The sequence below is a fragment of the Argopecten irradians genome, chromosome 9 (assembly GCF_041381155.1).
Source record: "Argopecten irradians isolate NY chromosome 9, Ai_NY, whole genome shotgun sequence".
Lineage (NCBI taxonomy): Eukaryota > Metazoa > Mollusca > Bivalvia > Pectinida > Pectinidae > Argopecten > Argopecten irradians.
Genome location: NC_091142.1, coordinates 15,298,097 through 15,317,615, shown reverse-complemented (window position 1 = coordinate 15,317,615; position 19,519 = coordinate 15,298,097).

Genomic DNA, 19,519 nt, shown 5'->3' with positions numbered 1-19,519 from the left:
TTCATTATGCTATAACTGCATGCTGTCGAAGACATCAAGCAACACACCCCGCCGGAGAAGACAAAACACGAACAAACCGCAGTCAACCAAAACATGCACCTCGAATTACATACACACCGTATTCAAAGGAGTCCGTCCTTACATGACCCTGGCTGTTAACAGGACGTTAATCAAACAAAGTGTTCGTTAAATAGTAATTTGATGTGATAAAAAAGAGTCTTATCAACATATTATTTATAAAGTCGTCAACACAAATTCTATCATCATCAGGGAATGGGACGACTGGTTCACCCGTTGTCAGTATAATGTGACTGGATGGAGTGTCTTGTTTGGTGTCTTCGGCGGCATGCTTAAGTGATATAGCACTATAAAAAGGGCAACAGTTCCACTATACAAGAGGACACAACATGAATATACTAAAGTCTCCCAAAAGACGCACCTCGCACAACATACACGCAACACATCGCATACATGGGAGGTCGTCCTTACATGACCATAGCTGTTAATAGGACGTAAGTTAATCAAACAAACAAACATCATCAAAGTGAAACATTTCTTACCAGTCATTGTCACTTGTCCAGGTAAAGCTTTTACCAATCACACTATGTCTATACAACTAAATCCTGTAACTAGCACAATTTTCGCTAGTAGACGCTATTGCGCGGATACCTGTATAAAAATGATGTTTATCAGCATAAATATGTCGTAGGGATTCATGCATTTAACACCTTGATTGTTCATTGGTGGTTGTTATATCGCTCAAGCTTATAATTTATTCATGAAAGTCTAGTTCATATAAATAGGAAAGATAATCGCTAAAATGAAATTGTCAGTTACTGAGTGTCGTTTGAGATAAGGCTACATACATTTCAAAAAGTCGAAGAAAAAAGGACTTTCGTTGCTATTATGTCATATGTACAAAAGTTTACCGATATTGTTTTTTTCTTAGTATTTCTATATCTCTGTATATTTTGCAGATAATTGTAATTCGCTAATAAAAAACGTTACTAAATATGATTTTTTTCTTCATATAAGGACAGCCTCCCATGTATGTGGTGTGTTGCGTATGTGAAGTTCGTTGTGCGTGTTTAGGGAGACTGTGGTATGTTCGTGTTGTGTCTTCTTATATAGTGGAACTCATGCTACTTTTAAAGTGCTATATTACTGACACATGCAGCCTGATGCTAGGTTTACACTATGTTCCCGGCGGCCACGGCAGCCCCGTTTCAGATCACCTTGGACAAAACTTGGTGACCGCGAGACAACGTGAGACAGCGCAGAAGGACGTGATAGACAAACGTAAGCGGTCGTGAATACCGTGCCAGATTTTTAAACTGTCAAAAATTTTGCCACGGGAGTCACAGTACAAATGGTGAAAGCCACACGACGTAATAAAAAGGGATTGACGTAACAAAACGTAACTTTGCGTACGAGGCCGTAACAAAATACAGAATTTGTGACGTGGGTTTTTTCCACGTTTTATCACGGTTGATGCAGATTGGCTGTACGTTATGTGCCGTTTTGTCCAGGTTTGTCAAGGTTTTGACGGTATGCCAAGGTAGATGATAGCCGTTTCGATGCGTTCTGTCAAGGCACATCACGGCTTGTAGTGGTTGAAAGCCCGACGCGATACGGCGTGGTGCGTCTTATTACGGTCTTACGTTGCAAGCAATATATGATGGAGTATCATTGCTTAGCCTTGTACATATTTGCTACTTCATGGAGTTATTTGTATTAATAAATATAAATAGTCATTATCAAACACATTTAAACCATAAAACTATACCAAAGCTATTATTACAAAAGGCAGATTAAGTGAGAACCATTACAGAAAAAAATTATTTGCGTAGAAACACTTGGCTATAATAATTATATTTTTTTAATTAAAACATGTTTGAAATGTCATTTTTGGCAATAGATATTGTTTCATTTGCTCCAAAAAAGTCCGGCATCAGACTTTCATCCTAAGTAAGCTTTGGCGGACCGTGAAAAAAATGTTATCGGAGCTTGATCAAAACGTGTAAAACGTAGCAGACCTCATCAGATAGGAAACAGGCATAGAGAGAACGTAGTGGTATCCTTGATAGACCGTGTTAAAGCCGTAGTGTACCTTTAACCTTCGGGAACAGCACTTTCCCCCTATATCCATGGTCCAACACGTAATCCGTAAAAGACCGTGGCAAAACTTCACAAGACCTAGCTCAACTTGAATACAGAGACAAAAATAGCCAAAATTCCACGGCGCACCACGTTTTGGGCAAACGGGGCTACCGTGGTCGCCGGGAACATAGTGTAAACCTAGTAGGCCTTGTGCTAGGAGGGTCCCACATGCACCCCCCCCAACCTCCGAACCAATATTTTTCTGAACTCTTATTACCCACTGATCACAAATCAAAATGTTTATGTCATAAGTTGGGATGAACATCCGGTTATGACGTCATCAAGATGGCCGCAGTCTAGAATGTTACTACAAATTGAAAAATAGTCATTGACATTTTTCAACTGAATTAGACAAATGAGGTATCAAAATGACCACGATAGAACAACAAAAACACATCAGGACCGAATAATCCAATATATGTAGTGATAAATACGCAGGAAACGGAAAAATCGGATTTTAAGCTAAAAAATGGTTGATAATTCAGCAAAATTTTCATAAACCTTATGATGGTGTAACAATAATTCTCGTTTGCATTATTCTGTATATTTTTGTTTTGTTGTTATTTTTACTGATTGATAAGAGATCAAATAACTGATAACGAATAATAATTTGTTGTTGGGAAACATTTTTGCTGCGTCAAGCTAAGTATGGAAAATTTGCTGAAATATCGCCATTTTTTAGCTTAAAATCTTATTCTTTCATTTCCTTCGTACAAACCACTACATATATTGGATATTTGGTTCTGATATGTATTTGTTGTTTTATTGTGGTCATTTTGATAACTCATTTGTCTACTTCGGTTGAAAAATGTTAATCTTATGAATATTTTTCAATTTTTAATGAAATTCGAAATGGCGACCATCTAGATGACGTCATAACTGGAACTTATACAATGTTAACATTGGTTTTTAGGTCATCTGACCCGAAGTGTCAGGATGACCTATAGCCGTCATGTTTCGTCCGTCGTCGTCCGCCGTGCGTTAACTTTTCACATTTTGAACTTCTCAAGTTCTACCAGTGCGATTTGGCTGAAACTTGCATGAAATGATCCTGACATGGTCCCGACAAAGTGTTGTTATTTTTCGGGTCGATCCGAAATCCAAGATGGCCGCCAAGGCCGCCATCTTGAAAACACATTTTGAACTTCTTCTCAAGTTCTACCAGTGCGATTTGGCTGAAACTTGCATGAAATGATCCTGACATGGTCCCGACAAAGTGTTGTTATTTTTCGGGTCGATCCGAAATCCAAGATGGCCGCCGCAGCCGCCATCTTGAAAACACATTTTGAACTTCTTCTCAAGTTCTACGGGTGCGATTTGGCTGAAACTTGCATGAAATGTTCCTGACATGGTCCCGACAAAGTGCCGACGATCCGAAATCCAAGATGGCCGCCACAGCCGCCATCTTGAAAACACATTTTGAACTCCTTCTCAAGTTCTACCAGTGCGATTTGGCTGAAACTTGCATGAAATGATCCTGACATGGTCCCGACAAAGTGTTGTTATTTTTCGGGTCGATCCCAAATCCAAGATGGCCGCCACAGCCGCCATCTTGAAAACACATTTTGAACTTCTTCTCAAGTTCTACCAGTGCGATTTGGCTGAAACTTTTATGAAATTATCCTGTCATGGTCCGACAAATGTCCCAAAGTGTTGTTATTTTTTCGGGTCGATCCCAAATCCAAGATGGCCGCCACAGCCGCCATCTTGAAAACACATTTTGAACTTCTTCTCAAGTTCTACCAGTGGGATTTGGCTGAAACTTGCATGAAATGATCCTGACATGGTCCCGACAAAGTGTTGTTATTTTTCGGGTCGATCCCAAATCCAAGATGGCCGCCACAGCCGCCATCTTGGAAACACATTTTGAACTTCTTCTCGAGTTCTACCGGTGCGATTTTGCTGAAACTTGCATGAAATGATCCTGACATGGTCCCGACAAAGTGTTGTTATTTTTCGGGTCGATCCGAAATCCAAGATGGCCGCCACAGCCGCCATCTTGAAAACACATTTTGAACTTCTTTTCAAGTTCTACCAGTGCGATTTTGCTGAAACTTCATGAAATTATCCTGACATGGTCCCGACAAAGTGTTGTTATTTTTCGCGGGGATCCGAAATCCAAGATGGCCGCCACAGCCGCCATCTTGAAAACACATTTTGAACTTCTTCTCAAGTTCTACCGGTGCGATTTGGCTGAAACTTGCATGAAATGATCCTGACATGGTTCGAACAAAGTATTGTTACATCTCTAGTTGATCGGAGAAGGCTTCAATGACACTATATCTGATTAATTTCCTACATGTTAAGGCTCTTGTTTGAATAAAATTTGTTGAAGGAAATGGAAAATGATCCTGACATGGTCCTGACAAATTGACCCCATATGAAATTAATTTTGCTATTGCCAAGGTAGTCAGATGACCGTTATGGCCCTTTGGGCCTCTTGTTTTTGTTACTTTTGTTTAAACTGATTAATAAAAGGTAAAAAAACTGATAAGAAATTATAGTGTGCTGTTGGGAAACATTTTTGCTGCGTCAAGCCAAATATGAAAAAAATTGCTAAAAATTACCAATTTTGAGCTTAAAATCCGATTTTTTCGTTTTCTGCGTAAAAATCACTACATATATATGGGATTATCCGGTTCTAATTTGTATTTGTTGTTCTAACGTATTTTTTAAAACCTTTGAAGTACTTAGAATAAAATTTATATGTCAATTTCAAATGCATAATTTTTAAAATAATGGTTTTAATAAGACAATTACCTTTATCAATGCCATGTGAATCAAGCATCCTGATGACGAACTCATTCAAATCTTTGGGACAGGTAGATTCAGGAGATCCAATTCCCAGAAACCGATCAACGACTTCTTGGCCTTTATAGCAGCGAATATAGATCGCTTCTCGATCATCTCCAGAAATATCGGTTGATCCATCCATCATAATTGAAAAAAAGTTTGCATCTTTCAGTAAAGTTGTAGCATTTTTTAGAACATTAGCTATAGATCTGGTGAATGTCAGTACAGCTTTGGGATTCCTGTATGTTATTCCAATATCAAGGCCTTTTGCTTGATCCAGCTCACAGGGGGGCCAACTCAATGAAAATGGATGTTGTCATACATTTTTTGTATTTGGAGGACGGACTGATGAGTATATATGGCAGTCATGTAACTTTTTTTTTAAATACGAGATTTGAAAAATTATTAAAAAAACGGGATATTAACTATAAAACAGAGAAAGGGACGACAGCCGCCGTATTGGATTTTTTTACCTCCCACCTCGATTAAAGTTAATTTTTTCACAATAGTATACCTTTTTTCCTAGAGCCATAGTCACGCATCAGTCCTCCGATAATCCATAATCACACACATACCATGCAAAAGCATATAAACAATGTCTATATAGTCAAACGCAATATTTTAATCCAAAATTACCGGCGCTTTCTGACTTGTGACATCGAAAGCAATTAGAGTGACTTCCCCTGCAGCTTTAATACTTAACATACATGCTTAAATTGGACTAATGTCTACAGAATTTATGCCTTGACCTTAACCTTAATTCAAGGTCACAGGGGTCAAAAAGCTTGAAATCTTTTAAACGACTTCTTAATAAGCGAGAGACCTGTTTCTTTTGTTTGTTTGTTTGTTTGATTAATTAACGTCCTATTAACAGCTATGGTCATGTAAGGACGGCCTCCCATGTATGCGGTGTGTTGCGTGTATGTTGTGCGAGGTGCGTGTTTTGGGAGACTGCGGTATATTCATGTAGTGTCTTCTTGTATAGTGGAACTGTTGCCCTTTTTATAGTGCTATATCACTGAAGCATGCCGCCGAAGACACCAAGCAACACACCCCACCCGGTCACATTATACTGACAACGGGCGAACCAGTCGTCCCACTCCCCGTTTGCTGAGCGCTAAGCAGAAAACGTGATAATGGGCCTGTTGCATGCTGAGATGAAGGGCTAAGGTTTCTTCAAATGAACGACATTCATGATCTTCATTCAAGGTCACGGTTATTAAATAGACTGAAATATATTTAAACGACTTCTTCTTAAAAACCAAGAGTCCTAGAGATCTGATATTTGGCATTGGCATGCTGAGATGCTTGCCTATCAAGTATATTCAAATGAATGACAACAAGGGTCAAATATGCTCAAAACTTTAAACGAATTCTCAATAACCAAGATCCCTAGAGACCTAATATTGGACCTGCAGCACGCCTTTGCTGATGGGCTACCATGGTTGTTCAAATAAATGACATTGACCTTAATTCAAGGTCACAGAGGTCAAAAAGACTGAAACATATTAAAACGACTTTTTCTTAATAATTAAACGGCCTAGAGTCCTGATATTTGGCATGTAGCATGCCGAGATAAAAGGCTACTAAGTTTGTTCAATTATATGACATTAACCTTCATTCAAGGTCACTGGGGTCAAATAGGTTAAAAAATTAATTTGTTCGTGTTTGTCTGTCTGACCTTATGAAATCATACAGTAGCTGAAAGTATGTTCGTTAAACATGCATTGTCTGTCCTGTATATCCGTAAGCATATGTGCATAGACAGATGATGCCCATGGGCAACTGATATATTTATAACGTCAGTTACAGTAACCGTCTTTCATCATCGTATATCTTATGTGAAATTTCACAAGAATTACTAATGGGCAAATTATTTAACTCTCTCTTTGCTAAGTGTAAGGTGATTTAATTACGTAAAGATTTCGAAATATTGAACCAACAGTTCCAAAATAGGCTATGTGCGATATACTGTATCGTAGAACGCACAGTTGAGCGCACTCTGTTTTTAGTAGGTAAAAACTAGTAGGTACGATGAAACGTGATAATGGGCCTGTACGTTAATAATATAATAGTAGGTACGATAACAACTTTATTAATCAAAAGTTACAGTTTTTGTCACTCACATTTCACACATCACCGTGACACACCGGGTTCGGATTCTGCACCATGAATTGCTGCGGGAAGGCAGCAACATCGTTCCATTTAAAACAAAATACTTATTCAGCATCTAAGCTCTTTCTAATCTTAAACACCCATGGTAAAAGTTATGTAAGCCAAATTTTATTTTGTGTGCGGGATGCTGTGTATGTAGTTACATGGAAGTGATGAGATTACATTATGTGGCCAAAGGGAGATAATCTTAACTCTTATTGTACGAGTTATTCCCCATTATTTTCCTAACCCAACCTCACGTCCATGACACGAATGTAGTTTGGTTAAAGGCTTCAAGTACTACAAGCAATACAGTTTAAAAAAAAATTTCTCAAGATCTTATTATTACTTAAATCAATACCCGGGTGGAAATCCTGTGTTTTGATCGCGATCAAATCTAGTTAACTGTGTTGTTTTTACGGTGTTTCAACAAAACTAGCTGCAGTGTCTGTACAGTATACCTAGCTACCATAAATACTAGGGACGACGTATAATTTTAAGTTCGTGTAAATCAATTACTTACCGCTGACGGCTGGTATTTTTATACTATCAAAAACAGGTGATGGAGATTAATTATTTTCTCCAGTTACAAAAGTTACTTACTTTACACCATTACCACCATTGAAAAGTTTGAGCTTCTAATTTAATTTCACGTTAAAAATTTGAAAAATAATTAATTGCATCCCGTAAAAAATTTGTGGCACTACATGTATATCCTATGTGGAATAAAGTACTGATTGAGCATACACCAAAGACAAAATGCGTTATTTTATATTATTTTTGTGTGTAAATTAGATATATACATGAATAAACACCAATTATTGTTCAAATGATGAATATCATTTTTGCTTTGTCGGCGTTGGAGCATCTTTAATAGTTACTAAATTCACCTCTAATTCCTCAGTTGTCTTAAAAGTGTTCTTTGTGCGGTCATACTATGTCATATCCATAGTAGGCGAACTCCACTGTATAAATACCGGATGTTGCGACCGCCGAAGCGAGAGATTTGTTTTGAAAACACAGTATGCATCACTACTGTCTAATAGGCTATTAATTGCCCATCAAAAAGCAATTAAAATTAGATCATTAGTTTTGTATCCTTTTAATGATGTGCAAATTAATTGCCTTGCTCGTTACTTTTTATTACAAAATCATTATTTTTTTTTGATGGTTTTTAATGACTATTATTTTTTTAATGATCTTTAATATATATTTTTAATTAATGACCATTACATTTGCTACAACATTAGATAATTAATAAAATAATGGCCATTAACTTTCATTAAGAAAAATGATTTTAATGATGATTAATTTTAATTAATGTCATTAAAAGGGTACAAAAGTAATGAAAAGTAATGATATCATTACAGAGATGATCATTACTTTTTTTTGTTAAATCATATAATTATTTTTGTAATGGTATCATTAATTTCAGTAAACAAAAAGTAATGACCTATCAATTGCAAATTAATAATAAATTAATGAATTGTACATAATTCAAAGTCCTTAATTACTGCAGAATCATACAGAATAGATTTCAAATCATGCAATTGATATTGAACAGACTATAGTAAGTTGTACTACATTACCAGTACAGTTCACTTTTTGAATTACCATTAACATGAGAATAAAGAAATCAATACAAATTGAAAAGTCTTATGTTATTATTTGTCTTTAAAATATAACATTTATTTCCAACTCTAGCTCTTGGAACTATATGCATGCATTATATATATATCTGTAACTCAGTAGAGACAATTAAATCAGATTTTAAATCTGTGCTAAAAAAAGTTAAATTTAATGTTCCTCCTGAATAATGTCAAGTGTAACATTATGATTAATGTTAAAAGTCTTCTTCCAAAATGATCGACATCTAGTCCTCCTGGATATCAGAATTATCTAAATAGCTGTCTCAAATAAAGTAAAAAGCCAACTGAAACAGATTTACTTGAATCTGTTCTAAAACCCCTACTTAAATGTCACGAAAACTGAAGATTTAATGTTCTAAGTTTGAGTTCCTCAACAAAGACGACATGCATGGTCAAACAGTTCGAAGTTTCAATTTGACAAATAACTTTGAAGGTTTTTTGAAATCTTTTCCACAAATTGTTTCTTCATGTGAGGCAAAACCTCTATCTCTTTCGCCTTTTTTATCACAAGACGAAGACATTCTGATTGCATCATTTCTGTGAACTCCTCTTCAAAGATGCAAAATTTCATGTCAACATCTAATTGACAGTCCTTGTCATTTATTTTGCATGCAGCTCCACACAGCTCCAAGTTTTCTAACACATTTTCCGCGTATTTGTGACTTTCTTCATGTTCACTTTTAAATTTCAGACATGGCTTACTTGCGTTAATTATCATTTCGTGTGTTGGAGTTTTCTTCCGTAGTCCTGCATAGACTTCCCCACCTCCCCACTCCATAAAAACAAACGATGAATACTGGTATTCCATCTCTGTTTTCTCACCCACATTTATCATCCTCTTCCGTTTCGTAATCTTAGGCAATTCAGATTGAGAATCTACAATAGTCTCAGAAAAGTCCAAACATTTTCTTTTCTTTGAATGGTGTTTTTCCTTGGATTGTTCACGCTGCATGTTTACTTGTTCAGTTTTGCCTTTCTTCAGAGAAGAATCACTTGAAGTACTACTAGTATCGGTGTTGTCAACTTTTTGCACTCTTTTGTTTTTGGTCAGTCTTTTAGAAAAGTATGTTATCAGGGATTTTGGGGGAATGTCCCCAAGACATTTTTCCATGTCTGGAAGTTCACATTGCTCCAGTTCACTGGACAGATCCTCATTTTTCGTCTTCAAAACAATCTGCGAAAACACAGGTTCGTAGCTAACCAAAATTCCACTTCCTAATATCAAATTACCACTTTTGTCTTTTAAGTACACAACATCTCCAGGATTAAATTCTGTATTCTCCATCTTAGAAGATTTACTCTGCGTACTAATAGAGTCATTTGATGTACCAGTGTAACTACTATTTACACTACTAGTGCTCGTTTCCTGCTGGACACCTGAAGCCTGAATTGCATGGCGGTAATCCTTTTTCTTGCATTTCCTCTTGCCTGTAGACTTGTCCAGAAGATACTTCCTCCTGTTTTGAAGGTGCTCTTTTAATCTCACTAATATTTCTGATCTTGAACCCTGAAGTTCTGGCACATTTTCATTTAAGATGTTCAAAAACACATCTTTTTTCCTTCCAGGAATTTCATTGATAGGTTTTGGATCATTCCAAATTCTTGCTGCAGATGCTGCGTCACGTATCAGGCAGCTGAAATACTTTTGTGCTGGAGAACTTTTCCCTCTCAGTGTTTTTTTCTTCAGCATTTTTTCAACACTATACTTTGCCTTAGGAGTCTGGTCAAGATCTTGTGAACTTAAGTTACTCGTACTTTCCTCAGTATCTCGGACCGATATGGAATCCTTATCATGATATTGATGATCCCCTAAGCTTCGTGAACAAATTTGCCTTGCTTTCCTTCTATCAGAAAAGTTTTTGAATAAATCCTGAATGTCGCCTTCAGTGAATGTGGTTAAATCATCCATTGAAATACCATTCTCTGGAAATTTAAATAAAACAAATTAACTATTGAATATTGTGTCTCAATAAATTTGAATTATATTTTATATCATGTAACAAAACAATCCAGTCCTACTACACATATTAAATATAATATGATTCTGTATTTATGATATGTTTTCCTTTATTTTATTACTCTAGATCTCTATTAGTGTGATTTCGGAAAAATTGATTTGAAATCTAAAGTTTTTGGAATACATGTACACAGTAGACAAGTATAATTCTATTTTAGACTTGCCAAAGTCCGGAAAATTTGTCGCTTTGCACACATGACAATGATTGGTGCCAAAAAATTCATCAGCATTTTAAAAAATTTCTTAATATAAAGTTGACACATTATATTACAAAATATATACCAATCGACATATAAATACCTTCTAGAATATTGAAAAAATATATATGGTTACTTTGGTATCGCGCAATCACGTGGTTCAATATCGATTAAACAATTTTCCTCTGCAATAAATTACAAACTTTATACAATGCGTATGTAGTTAATGTACCATATCCAATCTTACTCTATAAACATACACGGAACTTTAACTATTTTCAGTGAGTTGATATTACGTGGCAAAATGAGAATGGTATAATAATTTGAATTACGAGTTTCCTGTCGTGTCGTATGCTCATGGCGCGCAAACATTACACAATTTACAAAAACAAATCTGACTGAAAATTGGTAAAATTCACAATCCTTACCTTTCATTGCGTTTTGACCATCTGGTGTAAATAACGTATACATATCCATCATCGATAAAGTGTTATAATTAATTCTGCATGTCGAAACTAACTAATCTTAACGGATGAGTGTGTTTGCTGCATCTGAAAACACGCGGGTTCTGAATTTGAGCTGACTACAATGGGGAGTTGTGATTGGTCCATATTTCTTAACTTCTCGGTCAAGCAGACGCTTGTTGGCAACGCTTGCTACGCTAGGATTCTTAAGCGTCTGCATGAAGAAGATCAGACGTACATGCCGCGAGCAAGCTGAGCGGTAAACAACATGCCGAGAAGAAAAACAAGATGCTCATGTAAAATTTGTCGGTCATGTCAGAAACCAATCGACTTCCGAACTATACAAGATCATTTGTTAAGATATGGAAAACACATAGTTGATTCGCCCGGTAAATGTGCTGATACATCAGACGGATCGACTAGTCCGAGGCCACCAGGTTCCCCTCGTCAAAAACGGAGAAAACTGACGTAAGTAAAAATAGAAAAAAGGTTTATATTTATAACAGTTGCTTGTTATATATATATATATACATTATTTTTGGATCCGTTCGAGCTGCGCTCACTATTATCAAAACTCAATCGTTCTGTCGTTTTAGTAATTTCACCGGTAAAAGCGAATTAATCCTACACTGCAGCAAAACATGAAACCGTAATTAAAATAGCTACTGTAATCCATAAAGTTTTCTGATGTTATTGTATTATATGTCCATAGGTTAAAAAACTTGCTTGAGCCGGGTGATCAAAATCAAGGAGATTCAGATGCTACTGATTCAATAAAACTGCTGGAAAATCAACCAGAAAATCAGGATCTCCAGGATGCAGACTCGGAGAAGGAAATTATATGCTCACTAAGGTATAATAACTTCACAATACAATCTTATTTGGGACCTTATTTGAATACAAAACAAATAGCCATTGGCACATTAACAAAATATTCTTCTTGTTTAAAAGTTTTAAACTTACATAAATAAAGGTATCATTAATTACAGAAAAAAAAATATATTTTTGCAATATGTGAAAAGATAACATTTAAAAGCCAAATATCAACACATTCTGTTAAATTGACCCCTTCCCAATCCTGAAATGTGAAATATGTATGCACAGTGCGTTCATTACCTTTTTAAAATGTTTATATATTATTCATAGATCACGATAGTTTCATTTTCCACAAAAATAATTTATCTATAATATGTTTTGTTATTTTTTTATTGTCATTACAGTGATTGCTCCTGGGTTCCAATGGTTGATTCATCCATGGATGATCATTTAACTACAGAAGAGGATCATACAAATACATCATCACTAATTCCAAACACATTTGACAATGGCGAAATCTTATCAGATAAATCTAGTGATAAATGGTTTTCTGATAATGATGATGATTCATCAGTATCCAGTGAAGAAGAATCAGATTATGTGACTGAATTGTCTGAGCATGACGAGAAAATTGAAAATGGATCTGCATGGACTGTTCAACATGATAAAAGTATATACAGCAATGGAATAGCCATTGAAAAAATGAAAAATTACCCAAATGTGACAGTTCTACAATGGTTAGCTATGAAGTTTCATATGTTTTCTTCCCATCCATCTATGAGCAAGACACAATTTTCCAATGAATTACGGATGGACTGTTTTCTTAATTTGGGTAACACTACCAGTGAAAAAGACTGTACTAGGATTCCAGTTTCTTATAAGGAGGCAAGAAGGATGATTAATTCATTTGTTTGTCCAAAACAAATATATCATGTGTGTGAAAATGACTGTCTTGTCTTCACTGATGGTGAGAAGATGAAGGAACAAAACTGTGCAGTGTGCAAATCAACAAAGAAAAAACAATTCATTTATCTTCCCTTAGGGCCCCGTCTCGCCAGGTACTTTGGAGAAGAGAGCCTTGCAAAGTTGGTACAGAGTCACCCAGGAGACACTTACCAACATGTACATTCCAATATGTGGGATGTTCACGATTCCCCTTTGTGGAAAGAGATGTATTCTCCTGATGGTCATTTCGAAGGGCATAGGAATGGAATCTCACTCGCTTTTGAATTGGATGGAGTGAATCCATTCCACAATATTGGTGTGCAATATTCTATGACACCTATGATGTTTACACTACTTAACCTACCACGTAAAACAAGGAATGCGTTTGGCAATATATTACTGGTTGGAATAATTCCAGGTGGCAGAAGTGAAGCATCTAAACTTGACCCATACCTTGAAATCATGGTTGATGAACTATTGCATCTAACTAAGTGTAAAACCTATGACAGCTATTTAAAGGCAAATGTTCATGTGAAAATTAAGTTACTGATGTACATTCTAGACTATCCAGGATTGTCAAAACTATTCAACCTGCAAGGAAGTGGCGGGATTTCAGCATGTCATTGGTGTCATGTAAGGGGAAAGTATTGCTCAATATTAAAGAAGGTTATATACCCATGTAACCATCTCTACAAACATAATATTAATACTGCAGATCATGATCATGGCCGTACTGGTAATGCTTTGATTTCTGAATTAGCTCCACAAATCAGAGATGAGAAGTCAGAAAAAATCTATCGTGATGCTTATGATAAAACCTCTACAAAGATAAACAAATCCATGATTGCTAGTGCTACAGGCTGCAAAGGGAAGTATGCATTAGAAAGATTAAGTGCAGACGGACATCGTATTGACCAAACACAACCTGATGCATGTCATACAGTGAAAGACGTTACACAAAATGTCATGAAGCTCTTCACCAACAAAGGGATGGAACTGTCAAAGATAGTGATGTCTGAAGAGAAGCATAATCGACCAACAATTGATACAAATCTTGATGACAGAAAATATGCATTTAGTCAGCCAATCAAACAGAAGGGCACTGCAAGTACTAGTGGTGGGTCAGCAAAACACTCAAAAACAATCTACAGGTTTGTGATGACAGATAATGAAATGAAAGTAGCTGATGAAAGAGCCTGTAGCATTCGTCCCCCATTGGATTTTGGAGTGAAACCGTCACCATTCATCTGTAAAAGTAGTGGTTCTCTAAAATCCCATGACTGGAAACAATTAGCATGTCATGGTATTCTTAAGTTTTGCTTGAGAGGATGCCTCGCAGTCCAGTGTAGGAAAAGCTTTTTTAGTTTGCTTGATGCCTTGGCATCATTATGCGAGGAGCATCAGTGTTTAGATGATCTAGAAGCACTTGAGTCAAAAGTAAATGAAGCCCTCATTGAGATGGAAAATACCTTACCTGTTAGTCTTCAAAATATTACAACACATATTTTACACCATATTGTGAAAGGAATTAGGACATTTGGTCCTGTGTACGGAACCTGGATGTATGTATATGAGAGGTTCAACTCCTGGATATGCAAACGTACTATGAACATGCGACACCCGGAATCAACTGTAATTGAAACTTACAGGATCTATGACTGGTGTCAATTTATGATTCAATCTGGGAAAATGCCACAAGGTTTCACAGATGCTTTCTTAGACGAAATAAGTGATTATGAACGTGAGAAGTCTAGAAAAGTTGTGTATCATCCCAGAAAGCGTGAATTACAGACAATACATAAAACCTGCACTGGTTGCTCTTGTACGAAAGAGAATTGTGCTGTCTTCAAATGCCATCGTCTTGAAATGAGTGACTCTATGACTGGAAGATCAGTGATATATACTAGTAAAAAGACTCTGAAGTCCTTTGCTAAAACAGATTCAAGTTTCATTTGCTTTGAACTCGATAAAGGTGGAGATCAACAAAAGCTTTCTCCAGGGAAATATTTATATTTTGGCCATATAGAACATTTCATTTGCCACACTGATGAAGGAAGTGGTACTGTAACCCACTTTGCTAGCATCATGCATTATGATAACTGTCATTTTGATGAAGAAACAAGTCTATGGTTTGTGCCTGAGATGATCAATCGGGAAGGAAGGAGATTTCTTATACATGTGGACAAACTATCTGCACCTCTAGTGACTGCTGTAGATGAAAATGATGGAAACTTGTGGTTTTTAAACAGCAAAAGAAAACCAAGAAATGCATAGATAGATCTGGGTATATACTTTATTTGACAAACCAACAGCATGTTTAATGGACAGATTTTAAAATAATAATCAATATCAATACACATTATTGTAGAGTACATGTATAACATGCAATTTGCAAGGTTGATTTGCAAACTAGCTAGATATTTTTGTTAATAAAATCAGCTAGTTATACCAGGTACATGCATGTAGCTAATTATCATACATGGTGAATGACTGACTAAATTTGTAATTTCCATTAATTATACCATGAACATGTTTAATGTTTTGCCTAGCTAATTATAATCCTTAAATTATATCGATCATTAATAATTTCATAGTTCTAACATAATTTAATGACTATTAAAATGCAATGTTAAGTCCAAGTATTCAATTTAATTACCTGAAGCATAAATTAATGATCATTATTATTGTTGTTCCCCGAACTAGAAATTCATTAAAATATAATGATCATTAAAATTGATTAATTTATATGAATATTGACAATTAAAAGAATTATTAATTATCATTAAATATTCATATTTCTTCATTTAATTACCTATTACTTTTATCATTGGTTAAAATGATGGACTTTTAATGAATATTAATTACATATATTTGTATTAATGGTCATTATTTCATAAATTAATTAGTTTAATAGAATTTTTCTACCTAAAAGTAATGACCACATTTAATGATTTTTTAGATTTTAATTGTGGATTAATGGTTAATTCATTACATTTTAATTGAGATATTTGACAGTAGTGATATCAAGGTCAAGTTTTCGATACTGTCGCATGATTAGGAATGCTGTCACAAAATATAATTTATATATATACATTATCCTTTGATACTAATTTGTACTCTCTGTGGCCGATAGTCTCGCAAATTGTGAATATTTAACTCGTAGATCATCTTTCACTTACATTTTACGATTTTTTTTCTCCATTTGATTATGCTTTAATTCAAAGTACTTCTCATAGAAAGCATTCGAATTATAGAAAACAAATTAAACCTCGATTATAAACATCACCCTTGGACACGGTACTGTATTGCTTGTAGCGAGAAGACTGTATTTTGATAGCGATATTGTTTTTTATGACTGTATGAAATGTTGTATTAATCATTTTGTTTGTTTGTTTGTTTGTTTAATTAACGTCCTATTAACAGCTATGGTCATGTAAGGACGGCCTCCCATGTATGCGGTGTGTTGCATGTATGTTGTGCGAGGTGCATGTTTTGGGAGACTGCGGTAAATTCATGTTATGTCTTCTTGTATAGTGGAACTATTGTCCTTTTTATAGTGCTATATCACTGAAGCATGCCGCCGAAGACACCAAGCAACACACCCTACCATTTTGTCTGTTGATGAATTAAGACATGGATAATGGAGTTATTGCCCAGAGAGTTGCGAAGATTTTGATTACATCATTGACCACTGTATACAAGAGTACTGTTCTTAAAATTGCGTTTGTAAATTTACATCTTTAGAAAGAGCAGTAAAAAATTCAAATAATTCCAAAAGAAATAAGCCTTCAGGGAAAGTCATTCAACTGTGGTGTTCATATATACATACTTGGTTCGGCATTACTCAAAAACCCCAATGTACCACTCCAATTTTCACTGAAAACAGACACTATCTGAATGTTGACCAATCAGAAGCCAGAGAACTTGAAAAGGGAATTTCCAACAATACCATCTCCAATGACTTGATTATATGATATCATTAGAAGAAGTGTAGTGGATAAAGCGATATATATTTTAACCTTTTCATGTTATTGTATTAGTAAATATTACTTGAAAATGGGAAAAAAGCGATATATGTGTGATCACATGATGGGGTGCTCGATGTGCGCAACGAGATTAGTTATGTTTATATTTATTGTCATTTATTTTGTCATTTTTTCAATTAAAATGAAAACTGAAACGTTAAAGCCACACTATACGTAACTATAAACACAAATATACACCGAAATTGTTAGTATTTGTAGATGGAGTTGAAATTAAGTTATATCAAAGAATATTTAAAATGATTTTTAATAACTTTTGAACAGCAGTTGTTGAAAGTCGATACTTGTAAACATGCCTTCATTTTAAACTGGTCGCCATAGAATTTACGATTATTGACGAACGTTACGGAAGTCGGAAAATTCATGACCCGTTCTCAAAAGAGTTCCGACAGACGTTACGTTGTTACGGTAGTCACATGACGTTTTCGGCAACGACGTTACAATGTCGGCTTACTTCGGCTTGTTTGACTAATGTTTATTTGATTTTTATCAAAAGTTTCCGAATCATTATCATTCATCTTGATATAAGTCCTACAGTGTATCCCTGTTAGATTTATAACAGGATTTGTTTTTCACCATTTTTCTAGATTATGAAAAAATAAGTCGGATACGGATAGTGGGCTTTAATTTAAATGTACATTCTATATTAATACAGTATATAATTGTAACAAAATAGTTTCAGTTTTTAAGAAAGTTTCAACATCAAAGTACTTACTTGAGGGCCTAATAAATGTCGACTTTTATCTTCAGTTATTATTAATATGTTCAGTCGCAGAAAGGCGTTATTTTATGACTTTGTATACAGTTTGGTCCTATGATAATATTGGATTATAAATAACCAGATTCTACTGACGGTTCTATTTTACAATAATACTGATACTCGTGGTACTATTGGAAATAGCGTATTGTCTTATTTAATGTACCCTTTTAAATTAGTAACTCGTGTAAGTCTTTTTAGGCTGGAAATTTTAATTTATTCTATATGTACAAATGTGATGTAATGTAGCATTTTGTTTTACCTGTGTGACATTATAATTAAATATATCTTACTTACTATACCAACCAACCCGGGATTGCAATTCGTCCGCAGTTCTAAGCTATTAACATGTACAAGTAGAAACTTCGAATTACATACAAACTAGAATTGAAATGATGAAAATATGGCTAAATACACAGTATGTAGTACCTTGAAACATATCTAACAGCTGTAATTATCAATAACGTCTTTAAGACTCTAAATATGTTCCCGTGTATAAGTTTGGTGTTATTTTGTATTTCGTTACACGTGTGATTAAGATTTAAATGGAAATTTGAATTCAAATTGCATAGTGTCATTTATTAAATATGTCTTAATATGATATACAAAACACTGGTACAGGTATATGTATCTAATACGATGAAAAGCTAGAAGACACATACAGCAAATCGCTAGGAATCGACATTATAATCACTACGAACCATATAGTCAATTCCGTCATGAACAGCTACAAGCTATACAGTAGCCCACGAATAAAAGACATGATCGTGGACATTTTTAATCATTTTTTCCACACACATTGTTAGGTTGTCTCTCAATACATATTTTGTTCATCATATATTTAGAATCATTAAAAAATTCGTCAAATTTGTTATTAGAATTGCAGAAATTAGGCCGGTTTGAATGCTGGTGTTGTTGATTTTTGGTTGATTATATATATATTTATATATAAACGATTATGAAGTGGTTAATAACCGCTGAATCTATTTTGATATACAACACGATATATAAAGTCCCTAGAATGATAAAAACACACATTGAATATCAGTACCCGCTATTCTGTTTTATTTAATATCTCGCTTCGGCGGTCGCAACGTCCAGTATTTATACACTGGAGTTCGCCTACTGTGATATATGTGTTTATGTTTAAAGTGCCCCGGTTTGGTCTCGCACCGCTGACCTGATATAGAATATTTGATAAAAATCAAACACGCATGTGCAGATCTAGATTTATCATTACTACAGAAACTGGTATTTCATTACACATCGTTAAAAGATGATGAGGCATCGGATACTTATATACTGTTTCATAGCTTTGCTATGTGTTTCGTTTTACATTTTTATTCCTAAGGATACATATCTAGGAAATACAACATATTTTAGAAGGTAAGCATATGCATGTATGATGTATATAAATATGAACAGTAAATCTGTATTAAGAACATTTGGTCGCATAGAAAAACAGGCGGGCGACATAGCCCATCTGTGCCTCTTGTTTTTTAGTCATCGTATGATCGTCTTTGT